The 14,145-nt window shown below is 39.5% G+C and overlaps 1 long non-coding RNA gene across 1 annotated transcript; it reads left to right on the forward strand.

Annotated features, from left to right (window-relative positions):
* Positions 1–365: 365 nt before the first annotated feature.
* On the forward strand, positions 366–9,080 carry LOC129149659 (uncharacterized). The gene is made up of 3 exons (XR_008556515.1): positions 366–414; positions 7,471–7,558; positions 8,811–9,080. It is a non-coding gene; the product is annotated as an uncharacterized LOC129149659 (long non-coding RNA).
* The last annotated feature ends 5,065 nt before the right edge of the window (positions 9,081–14,145 follow it).

Genomic DNA, 14,145 nt, shown 5'->3' on the forward strand with positions numbered 1-14,145 from the left:
CACATGCCCAGGGTTGTGGGCTTGATCCCCAGTAGGGGATGTGCAGAAGGCAGCTGATCAGTGATTCTCTCTCTTCATTGATGTTTCTGTTTCTCTCTCCCTCTCCCTTCTCTCTGAAATCAATAAAAACGTATTTTTAAAAAATAATAATAATTGTGAAGCTGCCGTAGAATAAATGTGCCGCACTCCCTCCAGCAAGTAGAGTATGTGTGTGTGTCATTAAATGTGTGAACAACTGAAACTCAGAGCCCCATTTGGAAGCTTTATTTCATAGCACCAGTCCAGTTCTAGAACCATTATCTACCAATCAGGGTCCTGGTAGAAAGATGACACACAAAGAAGATTAACTGAAGAGAACTTAAGGAGGAAAGTATTCAGAGATGTGGACATGGTTACAAGTACAAACAAAAAATGGTAAGGCCCCCCGGGCTGACTTGCAACAGTAGGAAATCTCTATGACCACTGGGGAACTGGTTATCAGAGGGCACAAAAACTAGGGCCACACAATAAGGAATTCCTAGCAAAATCTAGTTTAAAAGAAAGGTAGTCCCTGCTGAACCTGAAAAGTGGGAAGAATAAGTACCCCAATCACTCACGCACTCCTGTTTTATTTTTTTCTGATCTCCAATCCTGGCCCCTCATACCCAAACCCAAATAGAGATAGGGAGCAGAATAGCCTGGTTGAATCCCTAGCAGTCAAGCTGCCTGAACATATAAAAAGGACAGAGAAAAACAAAGAAACTATCTTAGGGGGCAAATGAAAAACAAAATTATAACAGCTCCCATATTTGCTTTATGAGGGCAGCATAACCTGACAATAAAACTTGACAAGGATGTTTCAATAAAGAAAAATTACAGATCAGCCACACTCATAAACATAGGTAGAAAAACCTTGAACTAATTATTAGGAAACTGAATCCAGTAAAATATGAAAAGGATAATAAAATGTAAACAAGTTGAGCCTATTTCAAGAAGGCAAAGTTATTTTAATGTTTGAAAATAAATCAATTTAATTCACCATATTAATAGAATAAATAAGGAAAAATAGATCATTGTCTCAATCAATGCAAAAAAGACTTAAAAATTCAACATACATTCACAAAAACACTTTAAAGCCTATTTCTGAACTAGAAATCAAAGATAATTTCCTTAATCTGTTAAAGCATATATAAGAAGTCAATATCAAATATTATAATTAATGATAACATGTTTAAAACTTTCTCTTTGAGATTAAAAAATAATAAGTTCCCAGTCAGTGGAGTAAGGAAATAAAAAGATATAAGTTATAAGGGTTATGAATAAGTTTATTTAGTAAGGTTTCTGGATCCCAAGTTAATACTAAAATAAATTGCCTTTATACACACCAGCTGTGAAATTCTTAGAATATGAATTTTTAATGAGGCTATTTACCATAGCATAAAAATATTACATTTCTAAAAATAAATCTAATAAAATATATGAAGAGCTCTCTGTAAAATATTATGGAGAAAAACTAAAGAGCAAAACAAGTAGGGGAAAATCATGTTCACAGACAGAAATATTCCATATTGTAAGGATATCAATTCTCTTCAGATTGATTTAGTTTCTGTGTAGTACCGATCAAAATTCCAAGTAAAATGCAACAAGTTGATTCTAAAATATATATGGGAAATGCGAAGAATTGGGAATAGCAAGGGCACTGAAGAAGGAGAAGGAGGAGGCAGTGATTGCAGTTGTGTAGATGGTGGTGGTATAAGAACTTAAGCTATAAAATATCAGGTCTTGCAATAATCATCTGGTAATTAAGAAAGTGTGTTATTTTTGCAGGAATAGACAAGTGGACTAATGGAATAAAATAGCCCATAAACAGACCACACACATATAGATATGTATATCTGATCTAAGAAAAAGAAAGGGAAAGGATAATCTTTTTAATAAATATTCCTGAAACAATTGGATAACCATTTGCAATAAATGAAACTTGAATTTAACCTCAGGCCATGCACAGGTGGCCAATGATTTGAGTGGCCTGCTGGTTTCTCGGCTAATACTGGATATCCAGGGTAATGTAGGATTGCCAATCTGGGAGGCCTCACCTATGACTGCTCTTCTCTGCTTTACATGGTCTCTCGTCCTCCATAATCTAGACCAGCCTTGTTCACATAGCTGCAACTTTCCCATAGAGCATTGCTTCTCAACTGGGGTGATTTTGCTCCATTCCCCAGGGACATTTGGCAATGTCTGTAGGCCTGTTTTGGTTGTCACAATTGAAGGGGAGGGATGTTGATAAACATCCTAAAATGCACAGAATAGCTTCCAACAATAAGAAATTATCTGATCTAAAATGTCAATAGTGCTGAATGAGAATGAATTCAGCACTTCAGTAGAATGAATGAAGCTGCAAGGTCCCTTAAAGTCTATGCTTGGAAACCATGTCATGTTATTTTCACTGCATTCTGCTGGGCAAAGTATCACAAAGCCAGTTCAGATGCAAAGGGTTGGGAAATAGACTCCTCCTTTCTATGAGAGGAGCTGCAGAGAATTTATAGACATTTCTTACCTATGACAAAAGCTCATACTTTGGGGGTGGGCTGAGGGGTTGAACTACTAGGTGAATGTTCGTGCCTTTTCATGAAGTGGAGAGGATTGACACATAAATACAATGAAGTTAGGCAGAGGGATTCAAGGTTGATTCTGAGCTTTCAGAGATGGAGCATTAAGGAGACGGAAAGGCAGTAGGCTGAGATTAAGATGATAAGGGTACAATAAAAAATTCAGGCCTGACATGTTGATGTTGAGGTATCCCCAAGACATGTAAAGAGGAGAATGGAGTCGTTTGAGTTAAGTCCCATGAATGCAGGGTACCAAGAAGCCTTGGAAGTTCATATGGATAAGTAAAACTTAAAATTCATCTTATTGCCATTCTCATCATCATATCACTTCTTTAAAAAAAAATCTAAGTTCAACTTAAAAAAAAAAACACACAGAGAAAAATAATCTAGGTCTTCACTAAGGCTACTTGATGAGTCAGCAAAGGGAGAATTACATTGCACAGCAAAACCAATGAGTTTTAAAACCCTCTTTAGATATCACCTGTGTTCTCCTAAATTTTTATTGCACATGGCAACTACTCACTTCTCTTCCTTCTCTTTCCCTTTACAAACTCCAAAAAGTGCTCTCAGCCTACCTGACTTTCCCTTTTTGTTCCTCCACTACTTGTCTTCCTCCCTGCCTCCTCCCATGGTTCTTGTTTTTCTTGGTAAGTCTCTATACTAGCAAACTACCCATTTGCTTTTCCTGTGCACCACTACACTCAACAAAACCAAAGAAACCTCCCCTTAGAAAGTGAGTGAAGTGGAGGTTAATAGTTTATTTATATTTTAAATATTTTTAGTTCCTGGATAGCTTCATGGAGAAAAATGACTCTATGATACTGGCTTGTCTAAAACTTGTCAATCCATTAGCTTACAGGGATAAAAATGGGTCTCACCTTCTATTTCCAGGTATAAATGAGCAGAAAGACTTCAGACCCAAGGTATGACCAGGGCTTTCCTCAAACTGCAAGTTGCCTCACTTGAAGTATAAGTTATGAGAACACATAGGCAGAGCATACCCACAGGACACGATGCTTCCCAGAGAAATAGCATTCATCCTGTTGAACAGTGTTTGGAGCCTATCAGAACTAAATAGTTCATTTCCACAGGTTCAGTGATAGGACCCGTCTTGGTTTGTCCAAACTGCCATCACTAAATACTATAGATTGGCTGGCTTAAACAACACATTTCTTTTCTCAAAGTTCTGGAAGTCCAAGATCAATGCCAGCATGGTCAGGTTCTGGCAAGAACCCCATTCTGGATTGCAGGCAGTCACTTCCCCACATGTGCTCACATGGCCTTTCCCTGATGCCTGTGCACATAGAAAAGCTCTGGATGCCTCTTCCTCTTCTTACAGTTGCACATGGGGGCCTCACTCACGTAACCTCATCTAAACCTGATCACCTCCCAGAGGTTGTTACACTGGGAATTAGGGCTTCAACACATGAGTTTGGGGGAAAGACCAACATTCAGTCCACAATGAGCCCAAAGATCTTAACAGCAGAGAGAAAAAAATTTATAGGAAGGTGTGAAAACTCTATGTTCATATATAATCTTTTCCTGGAGGTGAATTAAAGCAATTCTTAACTTCATGATAATTAAAATTTACTCTGCATCCAAACATTGAGTAAAATCTATATTTCTGATTTTAAAATATTTTACTACTTCTCACAAAACCACAAGTCTCTGCCTTTAGTACTTTCCCCTAAAAACATATATGCTCTGCTTTTTGAATATTTTTTGTAATTAAAAATTATTTTCTTTTTTTTTCTTTTTTTGTCCCTTTTTATAGCAATATCTTCCCTTTTCACACATCAATTTTTCTTCTTTCTGAATTGCAGAGGTGACAAAAAAAAAGAAGTTGAATAACGCTGTGAATATAAACACATCTGTTGCCATGGGAGCAGCAGCTGCTGAGTGATGAGAACCACTGTGGCTGCAACATTTGCAGGACACCAATTACCAAAACCTGGAAACTCTAATTCCGTAAACAGGGACAACAGTGAGCATAGTTAGAGAAAATTGCTTATTTTCTTTGGAGGGAGAGAGTCCAGCCAGGAAACTTTGAGAGCTATAGAAGGCAATGATGATGTTGATGAGCATGCTCAGTGCCTAATGAAGTGGTCATTTTCAAAGTGGCCTGGGGGAAATGCAATTTACAGCTACCATGACTGCATCATGGGAGCCTAATATTACCTCCTGTGTTTACTGGCGCTTCCCCTTAGCCTGGTGAAGAGGCAGTGTGAATATGGTACCAACCTGCAATTTAGCAAACTGTTGCCAAGTTGTTGCCTACTGGGTACCACAAAATTGTGAGCAATTTTAAACAAGTCATTCACACAGCTTTTATTTTTTAAACTCTGCATTAAATGTTTAGTGCCAAGTAAAGAAAGCTATAGCTACACTACTTATTCTTCTCCATCTTAAGAATGAGAAGAGCAATCAAGGAGTCTTTTTATTATTGAAAGCATCATTATGTCTTATGGGCATAAGGGACTAGGGACCATCTTTGTGCATTGTGCTTTCCAGTTATCTAATAGGAACAATTAACCACACCCATGTTTCGGAAATTTTGCATACAAGAACTGAGGACTCACCTTATGAGGGCATATATTTATTAGAAGATGTGTAATAAAAATTATCTGTGTCCTGTATGTCATAGCCCTTGAACCAGGATGTCAAGAACTGGGCCCTGAAGAACCTGATTTGTCACAATCACAAAACATAACCCCATGAACTCCTGATGACTCATTTGACTATTCAGGCTTTTTTATCTTATTCACAAAACAGAACAGTTTTCTGTACATATTGCTAGTGCTTAATAAAATTTATTTAGTTGACTATAAGTAGACAAAATGAAAAGTTGTTAAAGCAGTTAGTTGTACCAAATTTGAATAAATATGATTCAAGTGTGATAAAAGATTTTAAAAGACTTTGATTTCTACATTTAAGTTAAAATAGTGGATTTAAAATTTTCATTGTGGAAATATTAAACCCATTTTTATGAACCTCAAAAACATGTTCAGAGAGAGGCAGAGTTTGTAGAGTGGAAAACAAACAAACAAACCCTGGCTGGTTTGGCTCAGTGGATAGAGCGTTAGCCTGAGGACTGAAGGGTCCTGGGTTCGATTCCGCTGAAGGGCACATGCCTGGGCTGCAGGCCTGATCCCCAGTAGGAGATGGGCAGGAGGCAGCCTGTCAATGATTCTCTCTCATCATTGATGTTTCTATCTATCTCCCTCTCCCTTCCTCTCTGAAATCAATAAAAATATATTTTTTTAATTTTTTTCTATGTCCAGCTTGGATATTGATTGGTCACATGACTTTGAACAAATCCTTCAAGCTCATTTTCCTCATCTGTAAATATTCTCTCTGGTGAGGTCCAAATGACTTTATATGTATGAAAGCCATTCAAAAACTGTAAGCTATAAAATAAACCATATAAACCCAGCCTTTAATGTCTTTCTCCTTTGGGTCTTTATACAAATGCCATCCTTGGGCACCTCGTCTAAAATGCAGCCCACTTCCAACACCTTCCCTGCTTTATTGGTCTCCTTAGTATTTTTCACCATGTTGCACAAAACATAGCCTAGTGTTTTGTGTGTGGACTTAACTTGCTATAATCTATACTCCATGAAAGCAGAGGGTTTTTTACTGTTTTACTCCAGCTATACGCACAGACCTAAGTAGTAGGTGTTTATAAATAGTCTGAATGAATGGATGCAAAAAATGAATTAATAAATAAGTCATTGTCAGTATTTTTTAAATGGACTTTCAAAATGATGAGAACGTAACCAGAGTGATTACATCAAAGCCTCTTATCCTATCTGTTAAAGTCAACACACTCCAATCAAAGCGTTAGGACATCCACAAGTGGACGGTTCTAGGCACACCTCTCAGCTGTTGCCTCTCTATCTCAGGTATAAACCAGCCAATAACATCAGCTCCAGCCCTCTGATAGGCTTGTAATCAGCATAAAATATGATTGTGTGAGCAAAGTACCTTAAAAGTTAGAAGCACCAATAAAATATTGCAATCTGTACTGTTTTTAAACCCTGGGGCTTCTGGTGCCTTAATATTTTGTCCGGGACATTAAGCACAGTGGGAGGAAGAGTGACAGTTGCAGTGTAAACATTTTCCAAGGAGTGAAGAGAAGGCAGTGCAGCTGGTCTGGGCCTCTCTAGTACGAATAAGTCTGGAACTCAGTCAGGACTGCAGAGGAGGGCACAGACCACAGAGCCTGGGCAGAGACTGGGCAGCCTACAGTGATCTTTATGAAACTCAGAAGAGCTGAGTTATGAGGAAAACTCAGATGTGGTAGCAAGCTAAAATGTGTACATTAATGTGCATTGTTCAGTACAGCATCAAAAGCACAATTAAAAACATGTTCAATTAGTCATGCACCTGGAAATAATAAATCACTGCTTCCTTCAAAATGTCATGGAAAGGGGAAGTTTCTCCTGACACATTCCCTTGTTCTTCGGGTACTGTTTTCTTGGTATGACGCCTTTCAGTGTCCCTGCATTTGATTAACTCTCAAGTAACAGGAAGTTTTTAGGCATTAAAATTCAGAACAGTTTTCCATGCTTCTTATTTCTCTTTCCCTCAGAATCATTGTAAATTAGGGGTCAAGAATCAAGTCTTCTAGAGTGAGATGAGTCAGAAACAAGTGAAGTCTAGGCCTGTGTGTTAACTCTTGTGATTGCGGAAGAGCAGACCCTGTGCAGTCACACTGCTCTGGGCTTTGGTCCAGCTCGGGACTGTTTTAGCCATTTTCCCCAGCTGGTTCCAAAAAAAGATTTCAGAGACTGGTCATCTGTGTGTAGAACTGGTGGACACATTATCCTTTCAGATGTCTATTGCATGAGTTGATATGCATGCAGGTTTTCAATCTTAGACCTAAAGAAAGAGAAGAGTGGTGGAGAGGAGTGGACTGCAACACCAGAGAGAGGGGAAGAGTTGGGGAAGATGAAGAGAGTGAAAAGGTATTCATATTCATTCTCTCTCTCTCTCTCTCTCTCTCTCTCTCTCTCTCTCTCTCTCTCTCTCTCAATTAGTTTTGAGCCCTGATGGAAAAAGGAGTTAGGAACAGAATTTGAAGAGCAGTAACAGGTGGAGCTGGGTGGGGATGGGGACATGTGCTACAATGGTACAAGCAATGCAGCCTCAGGTCCCGGTTGAAAGGTGCTGCACAGAAACAGAGATAAAGCCATCCCTTGACCCTGAATCCCTTTACAGCACCCATGTTGCCACTGACCTCAATTCGGACTTGGTGCTGAGGGACCCAGGGGCAGCTGCCAACCCAGAGTGGCTCTGCTTGGCAGCAAGGCTTGGAGAGTGTGTCCCCAGGGGAGGCAATGCTGACCATGCCAATCAGAGTGGAGGGACAGAAGTAGCCTTGCTCTCAGACCCACATGAGACACCCATGGGGAGGGCCTTGAAGGGTGGCTCTCACATCGGGAGGGCTAAAGGCCATTGAAATGTGGGTGTTACTGTTAACAGGACCTCATCTGTGCCCTTAGTCAGGTAAGATGGTGGGTTAATTGTTTACCTCAAAGGCCCATTGAAAGGATTAAATTAGATAATAATGAGGTGCATGGAACTGTGCTTTGACACAAAGAAGGAACCAGATAAATATATCAGTCTTAGAGGATTGCCCGGGCACCTGAATGCAAAAGTGCAGAAAGAATACTCACAGATCCCAGTGTCCGTCTCCATTCCCACCCCCTTACCTAAGCATCCTTACCAAAACGATCATGGCTCAGGACCTGAGTAGCTGTCCTAGATGGTGTCTACTAGCTTCCTGCACAAACAGCCGTCTGGGCTTCCATTGCCCATTCATTGCACGTCAGAGGACAGACAGTCACGTTGCAGTATTATGTATGCTTTTGTCCTCAACCTCACTGGCGTCTCTCAAGCATCTTGTAAATTAATAATATCCTTTGAAAGAGAGAACATTTTTGACTTAAAATAGTGCCAATATTAAATGAGCAAATCTGGATGAAGTTACTTGTAAACATGTTATCAGGCTCAGAGATTTTGATAGCCAAATCACCATCCCATTGTTGTGTCTCACAGTTTCTCTTGGTTCAATATGCTATTTTTAAAGCCCCTGTAATGTTGCCCTCACAAAGGGGCTGTAGGAAAAGTAGTCAGAAAAAAAAAAAACACACCCTCATCTAATAAAAATGAGGCTGCATACCAAACCTGACAAAATAAAACATTGATCTCTCCCAGTGGCCTGCCACAGCTGGTTCTGCCAGCTCATGTACTGCTGAGAAATCTACCTTGTCTTGATTACATCCAAAGCGGAATGGCACCTGTGTTGTTTAATCCCATGTGTACCAGGAGCGCAGTACCTCTGACAAACATCAAGTGAAGGCAGCTGCCTTCGTTCTTCCCAGCTCTCAGTATGCAATTGTGAAGACTTCCTGAGTAATGCAAATTTATAAAGTGGGTGTAAATTAAACGATTACAAATTCAAGTTGTTTCAGTCAGCTGAGTGATTCAAAGGACAAGAACGTGGAGCTTCATGGCTGTGCACTCAGTCTTACAACACACTCGTCAGGCCTGAGGAGAAGTGCTCTGCTGCGCAGAGTAGCGTGTGCTACGTTACAAGATCATCAGGTTGGGAGCCGAATTTTCTTTTCCTTATGAGAACTGTCCACTCTCCCAACCCTACTCCCTAACCCATTTATATTACAATGTAGAATCATAGCTGTATTTATATTAAATATAGACTTATAGCTATACTAGCGTTCCCGTTGCAGGAAAAATCCTGCAATAGGGTTTCCTGCTGCACTCTACCCTGCCCCGCCTTCTCCGCCAGCCCGCCTGCTTTTCCCTTCTCCCCCGGCCCCGCCTTTGCTCTTCTCTTCTCCCCTGGCCCTGCCTCCGATCCTCCCTTCTCCCCCGGCCCCACCTCTGCTCCTCCTTTCTCCCCCGGCCCCGCCTGCGCTCCTCCCTTCTCCCCCGCTCCGCCTTCTCTGCCAGCCTGCCCGCTCTCCTTCCTTCTCCCCCGGCCCCGTCTCCACTCCTCCCCCCAGCTTGCTTGCTTCTCCACAGCTTTGCTCCCTTCTGCAGCTCTTGGCTTCTTTCTATGCTGTCTTGATATGCAAATTGGCCGCCATTTTGGTTGGGTAATTTGCATAATCGTCCTGATTGGTTGGTGGGTGTGGTTTGGCTGGTGGGCATGGCTTGGGCGTAGCGAAGGTGTGGTGAATTTTCATATTTGTCTATTATTAGGTAGGATGAGAACTTCAATGGTAACCAGTCCAGTCACTTCCTTTCTGGAAAGACAGTTTAAAAGTCAGGAAAATGTTTATAAGGTTCTCTTTGCTGGGGTCTAACCTTAAAGGCCCCTAGAGGAAGACATTTTTGACACCAAGCAACAGGAAATATGATTCAAAAAATATTTAATTTGGTCTCCCCGAGGAGACTATGAATTCTTCAAAAACAGGTACTATGTTCTATTATCTTTATATCTTTAACAATGCACATAACAGACATTAAATAAGCATCAAGAGAATAAACTATCTCCCATGCGAGATATATCAAGTAGTCCACCTCCTCATTCTATTTCAAGAAAAAATTGTCAGATCTTCCTGATAAATTTCTCCAGTTATGGACTGTGCCAAATATTACATGTAAATTAAATACTGTAGAACTATTTTTAGTAGTTAGTCTTAACTAACTACTCACTTACTTTCTGCCCAGGGATAAGAGAAGATACAGAAAACAGTAAAGAGTTGAAAATATCCATATTTACATATACATGCCCAACTTTGGGAAGTGCACATAAAATCATTCTCTTTATTTTTTTTTTCTGTCAGTCTTGCAAATGTTTATTGTTCTTTCTATCACATTTTTTTTATTATTATTTTTTTTATTAAGGTATTATATGTGTACATATTTTACCATTGCCACCCCCCACCCCACTCTCATATATGCCCTCACCCCCCCAAAGTTTTGCATCCATTGGTTATGCTTATATGCATGCATACAAGTCCTTTGATTGATCTCTTATCTCCCCCCCTCTCCCTAACTTTCCCCCTATAATTTGACAGTCTGTTTGATGCTTTACTGTCTCTGTATCTATCTTTTTGTTCAAGTTTATAATGTTCTTTATTACCCATAAATGAGTGAGATCATGTGATATTTTTCTTTCATTGACTGACTTATTTCACTTAACATAATGTTCTCCAACTCCATCCAGGTTGCTGCAAATGATGAGAATTCCTTCTTTTTTATGGCAGCATAGTATTCCATTGTGTAGATGTACCACAGTTTTCTGATCCAGTCATCTGCTGACGGGCACCTAGGCTGTTTCCAAATCTTAGCTATGGTGAATTGTGCTGCTATGAACATAGGGGTGCATATATCCTTTCTGATTGGTGTTTCTAGTTTCTTCGGATATATTCCCAGGAGTGGGATTACTGGGTCAAATGGGAGTTCCATTTTCAGTTTTTTGAGGAAGCTCCATACTGTTCTCCACAGTGGCTGCACCAGTCTGCATTCCCACCAGCAGTGCACGAGGGTTCCTTTTTCTCCGCATCCTCGCCAACACTTGTCGTTTGTTGATTTGTTGATGATAGCCATTCTGACAGGTGTGAGATGGTACCGCATTGTTGTTTTGATTTGCATCTCTCGGATAATTAGTGACGTTAAGCATGTTTTCATGTGTCTCTTGGCCTTCCTTCTGTCTTCTTTTGAAAAGCTTCTATTTAGGTCTGTTGCCCATTTCTTTATTGGATCATTTATCTTCCTTTTATTAAGTTGTATAAGCTGCATGTAGATGTTGGAGATCAAACCTTTATCAGTGATGCCATTTGCAAATATGTTCTCCCATGCAGTAGGCCTTCTTGTGGTTTTGTTAATGGTTTCTTTTGCTGTGAAAAAGCTTTTTATTTTGATGTAGTCCCATTTGTTAATTTTCTCTTTAGCTTCCATTGCCCTAGGGGCAGTGTCAGTGAAGAATTTCTTTTGGCATATGTCTGAGATTTTGCTACCTGTGGATTGCTCTAGTATTTTTATGGTTTCCCGTCTTATGTTTAAGTCCTGTATCCATTTTGAGTTTATTTTTGTGTATGGCGTAAGTTGGTGATCAAACTTCATTTTTTTGCATGTATCTGTCCAATTTTCCCAACACCATTTATTGAAGAGACTGTCTTGACTCCATTGTATGTTCATGCCTCCTTTGTCAAATATTAATTGAGCATAGTGGTTTGGGTCAATATCTGGATTCTCTATTCTGTTCCACTGATCTATATGTCTGTTCTTGTGCCAGTACCAGGCTGTTTTGAGAACAGTGGCTTTGTAATACAGCTTGAAATCTGGTATTGAGATCCCTCCTACTTTATTCTTCTTTCGCAGGATTGCTGTGGCTATTCGGGGTCTTTTTTTATTCCAGATGAATTTTTGGAGAGTTCTTTCAAGGTCGGTGAAATATGCCATTGGTATTTTAATGGGGAGTGCATTGAATCTATAGATTGCTTTGGGTAGTATGGACATTTTAATGATGTTGATTCTACCAATCCATGAACAAGGTATGTTCTTCCATCTGTTTACGTCTTCCTCTATCTCTTTTTTCAGTGTCCTATAGTTTTCCGTGTATAGGTCTTTTACCTCCTTAGTTAAGTTTATTCCTAGGTATCTTAATTTTTTTGGTGCGATGGTAAATGGAATTGCCTTTTTAGTCTCTCTGTCTGTAAGTTCACTATTGGTGTATAGAAAGGCCATAGATTTCTTGGCGTTAATTTTGTATCCTGCTACATTGCCGAATTCATTTATTAAGTCTATTAATTTTTTGACGGAGTCTTTCGGACTTTTTATGTACAATATCATGTCGTCTGCAAATAAAGACAGCTTTACTTGTTCTTTTCCAATTTGGATGCCTTTTATTTCTTCTTCTTGTCTAATTGCAATGGCTAATACTTCCAGTACTATGTCAGACAGGAGTGGTGAGAGTGGGCATCCCTGTCTTGTTCCTGTTCTTAGGTGAAATGTTTTTAGTTTTTGTCCATTGAGTATGATGTTTGCTGTGGGTTTATCATATATAGCTTTTATTATGTTGAGGTATGAGCCTTCTATTCCCACCTTGTTGAGAGTTTTTATCAATAAAGGGTGTTGGATTTTGTCAAATGCTTTTTCTGCATCAATTGATATGACTATGTGATTTTTATCTCTCAATTTGTTTATGTGATGTATCACGTTTATTGATTTGCGGATATTGTACCATCCTTGCATTCCTGGGATAAATCCTACTTGGTCATGGTGTATGATCTTTCTGATGAACTGCTGGAGCCGATTTGCTAGAATTTTGTTGAGGATTTTGGCATCTATGTTCATGAGGGATATTGGTCTGTAATTCTCTTTCATTGTGTTGTCTTTATCTGGTTTTGGTATTAGGGTGATGCTGGCTTCATAGAAGGAGCTTGGAAGTGTTCCTTCCTCTTGAATTTTTTGGAATAGTCTGAGGAGGATAGGTTTTAGTTCTTCCTTGAATGTTTGGTAAAACTCTCCTGTGAAGCCATCAGTCCCCGGGCTTTTGTTTGCTGGAAGCTTCTTGATGACTGCTTCAATTTCGTCCATAGTTATTGGCCTATTGAGCTCTTTAGATTCTTCTTGATTGATTTTTGGAAGGTTATATTTTTCTAGGAATATGTCCATTTCCTCCAGGTTGTCCAGTTTGTTGGAATAGAGTTGTTCGTAGTATTTTGTAACAATCCTTTGTATCTCAGCGGGGTCTGTTGTTATTTCACCTCTTTCATTTCTGATTTTGTTTATTTGGGTCCTCTCTCTTTGCTTCTTGGTGAGCCTGGCTAGAGGTCCATCAATCTTGTTTATCCTTTCAAAGAACCAGCTCTTGGTTTTGTTGCTCTTTTGTACTGTTTCTTTGGTCTCTATGTCATTTATCTCCGCTCTGATCTTTGTTATTTCCTTCCTTCTGGTTACACTGGGCTTTTCTTGCTGCTCTTTTTCTAGCTCTTTGAGTTGTAGGGTTAAGTAATTTATTACCATTGATTCTTGTTTTTTGCAATAGGCTTGTAGAGCTATGAACTTCCCTCTCAAGACTGCTTTTACTGTGTCCCATAGATTTTGGATTGTTGTGTTTTCATTGTCATTTGTTGCCATGATGTTTTTTATTTCTTCCTTGATCTCTCTGGTGACCCAGTCATGGTTTAATAGCATGCTGTTTAGTCTCCAAGTGTTTGATTTCTTTGGATTGTATTTATTGTAGTTGATTTCCAGTTTTATGCCACTGTGATCTGAGAAGATGCTTGATATAATTTCTATCTTCTTGAATTTGAAGAGACTTTGCCTGTGACCCAGCATATGGTCTATCTTTGAAAATGACCCATGTGCACTTGAGAAGAATGTATATTCTGTGGCTTTGGGGTGAAATGTTCTAAAGATGTCAATTAATTCCATCTGGTCTAGTGATTCATTTAGGATTGCTGTTTCTTTGCTGATTTTTTGTTTAGAGGATTTGTCCAGTGGTGATAGTGGGGTATTAAAGTCTCCTACTATGATTGTATTGCTATTAATCTCTCCCTTGAAATCTTCCAGGAGT

Source organism: Eptesicus fuscus, chromosome 7 (genome assembly GCF_027574615.1).
Source record: "Eptesicus fuscus isolate TK198812 chromosome 7, DD_ASM_mEF_20220401, whole genome shotgun sequence".
Taxonomy (NCBI): Eukaryota; Metazoa; Chordata; class Mammalia; order Chiroptera; family Vespertilionidae; genus Eptesicus; species Eptesicus fuscus.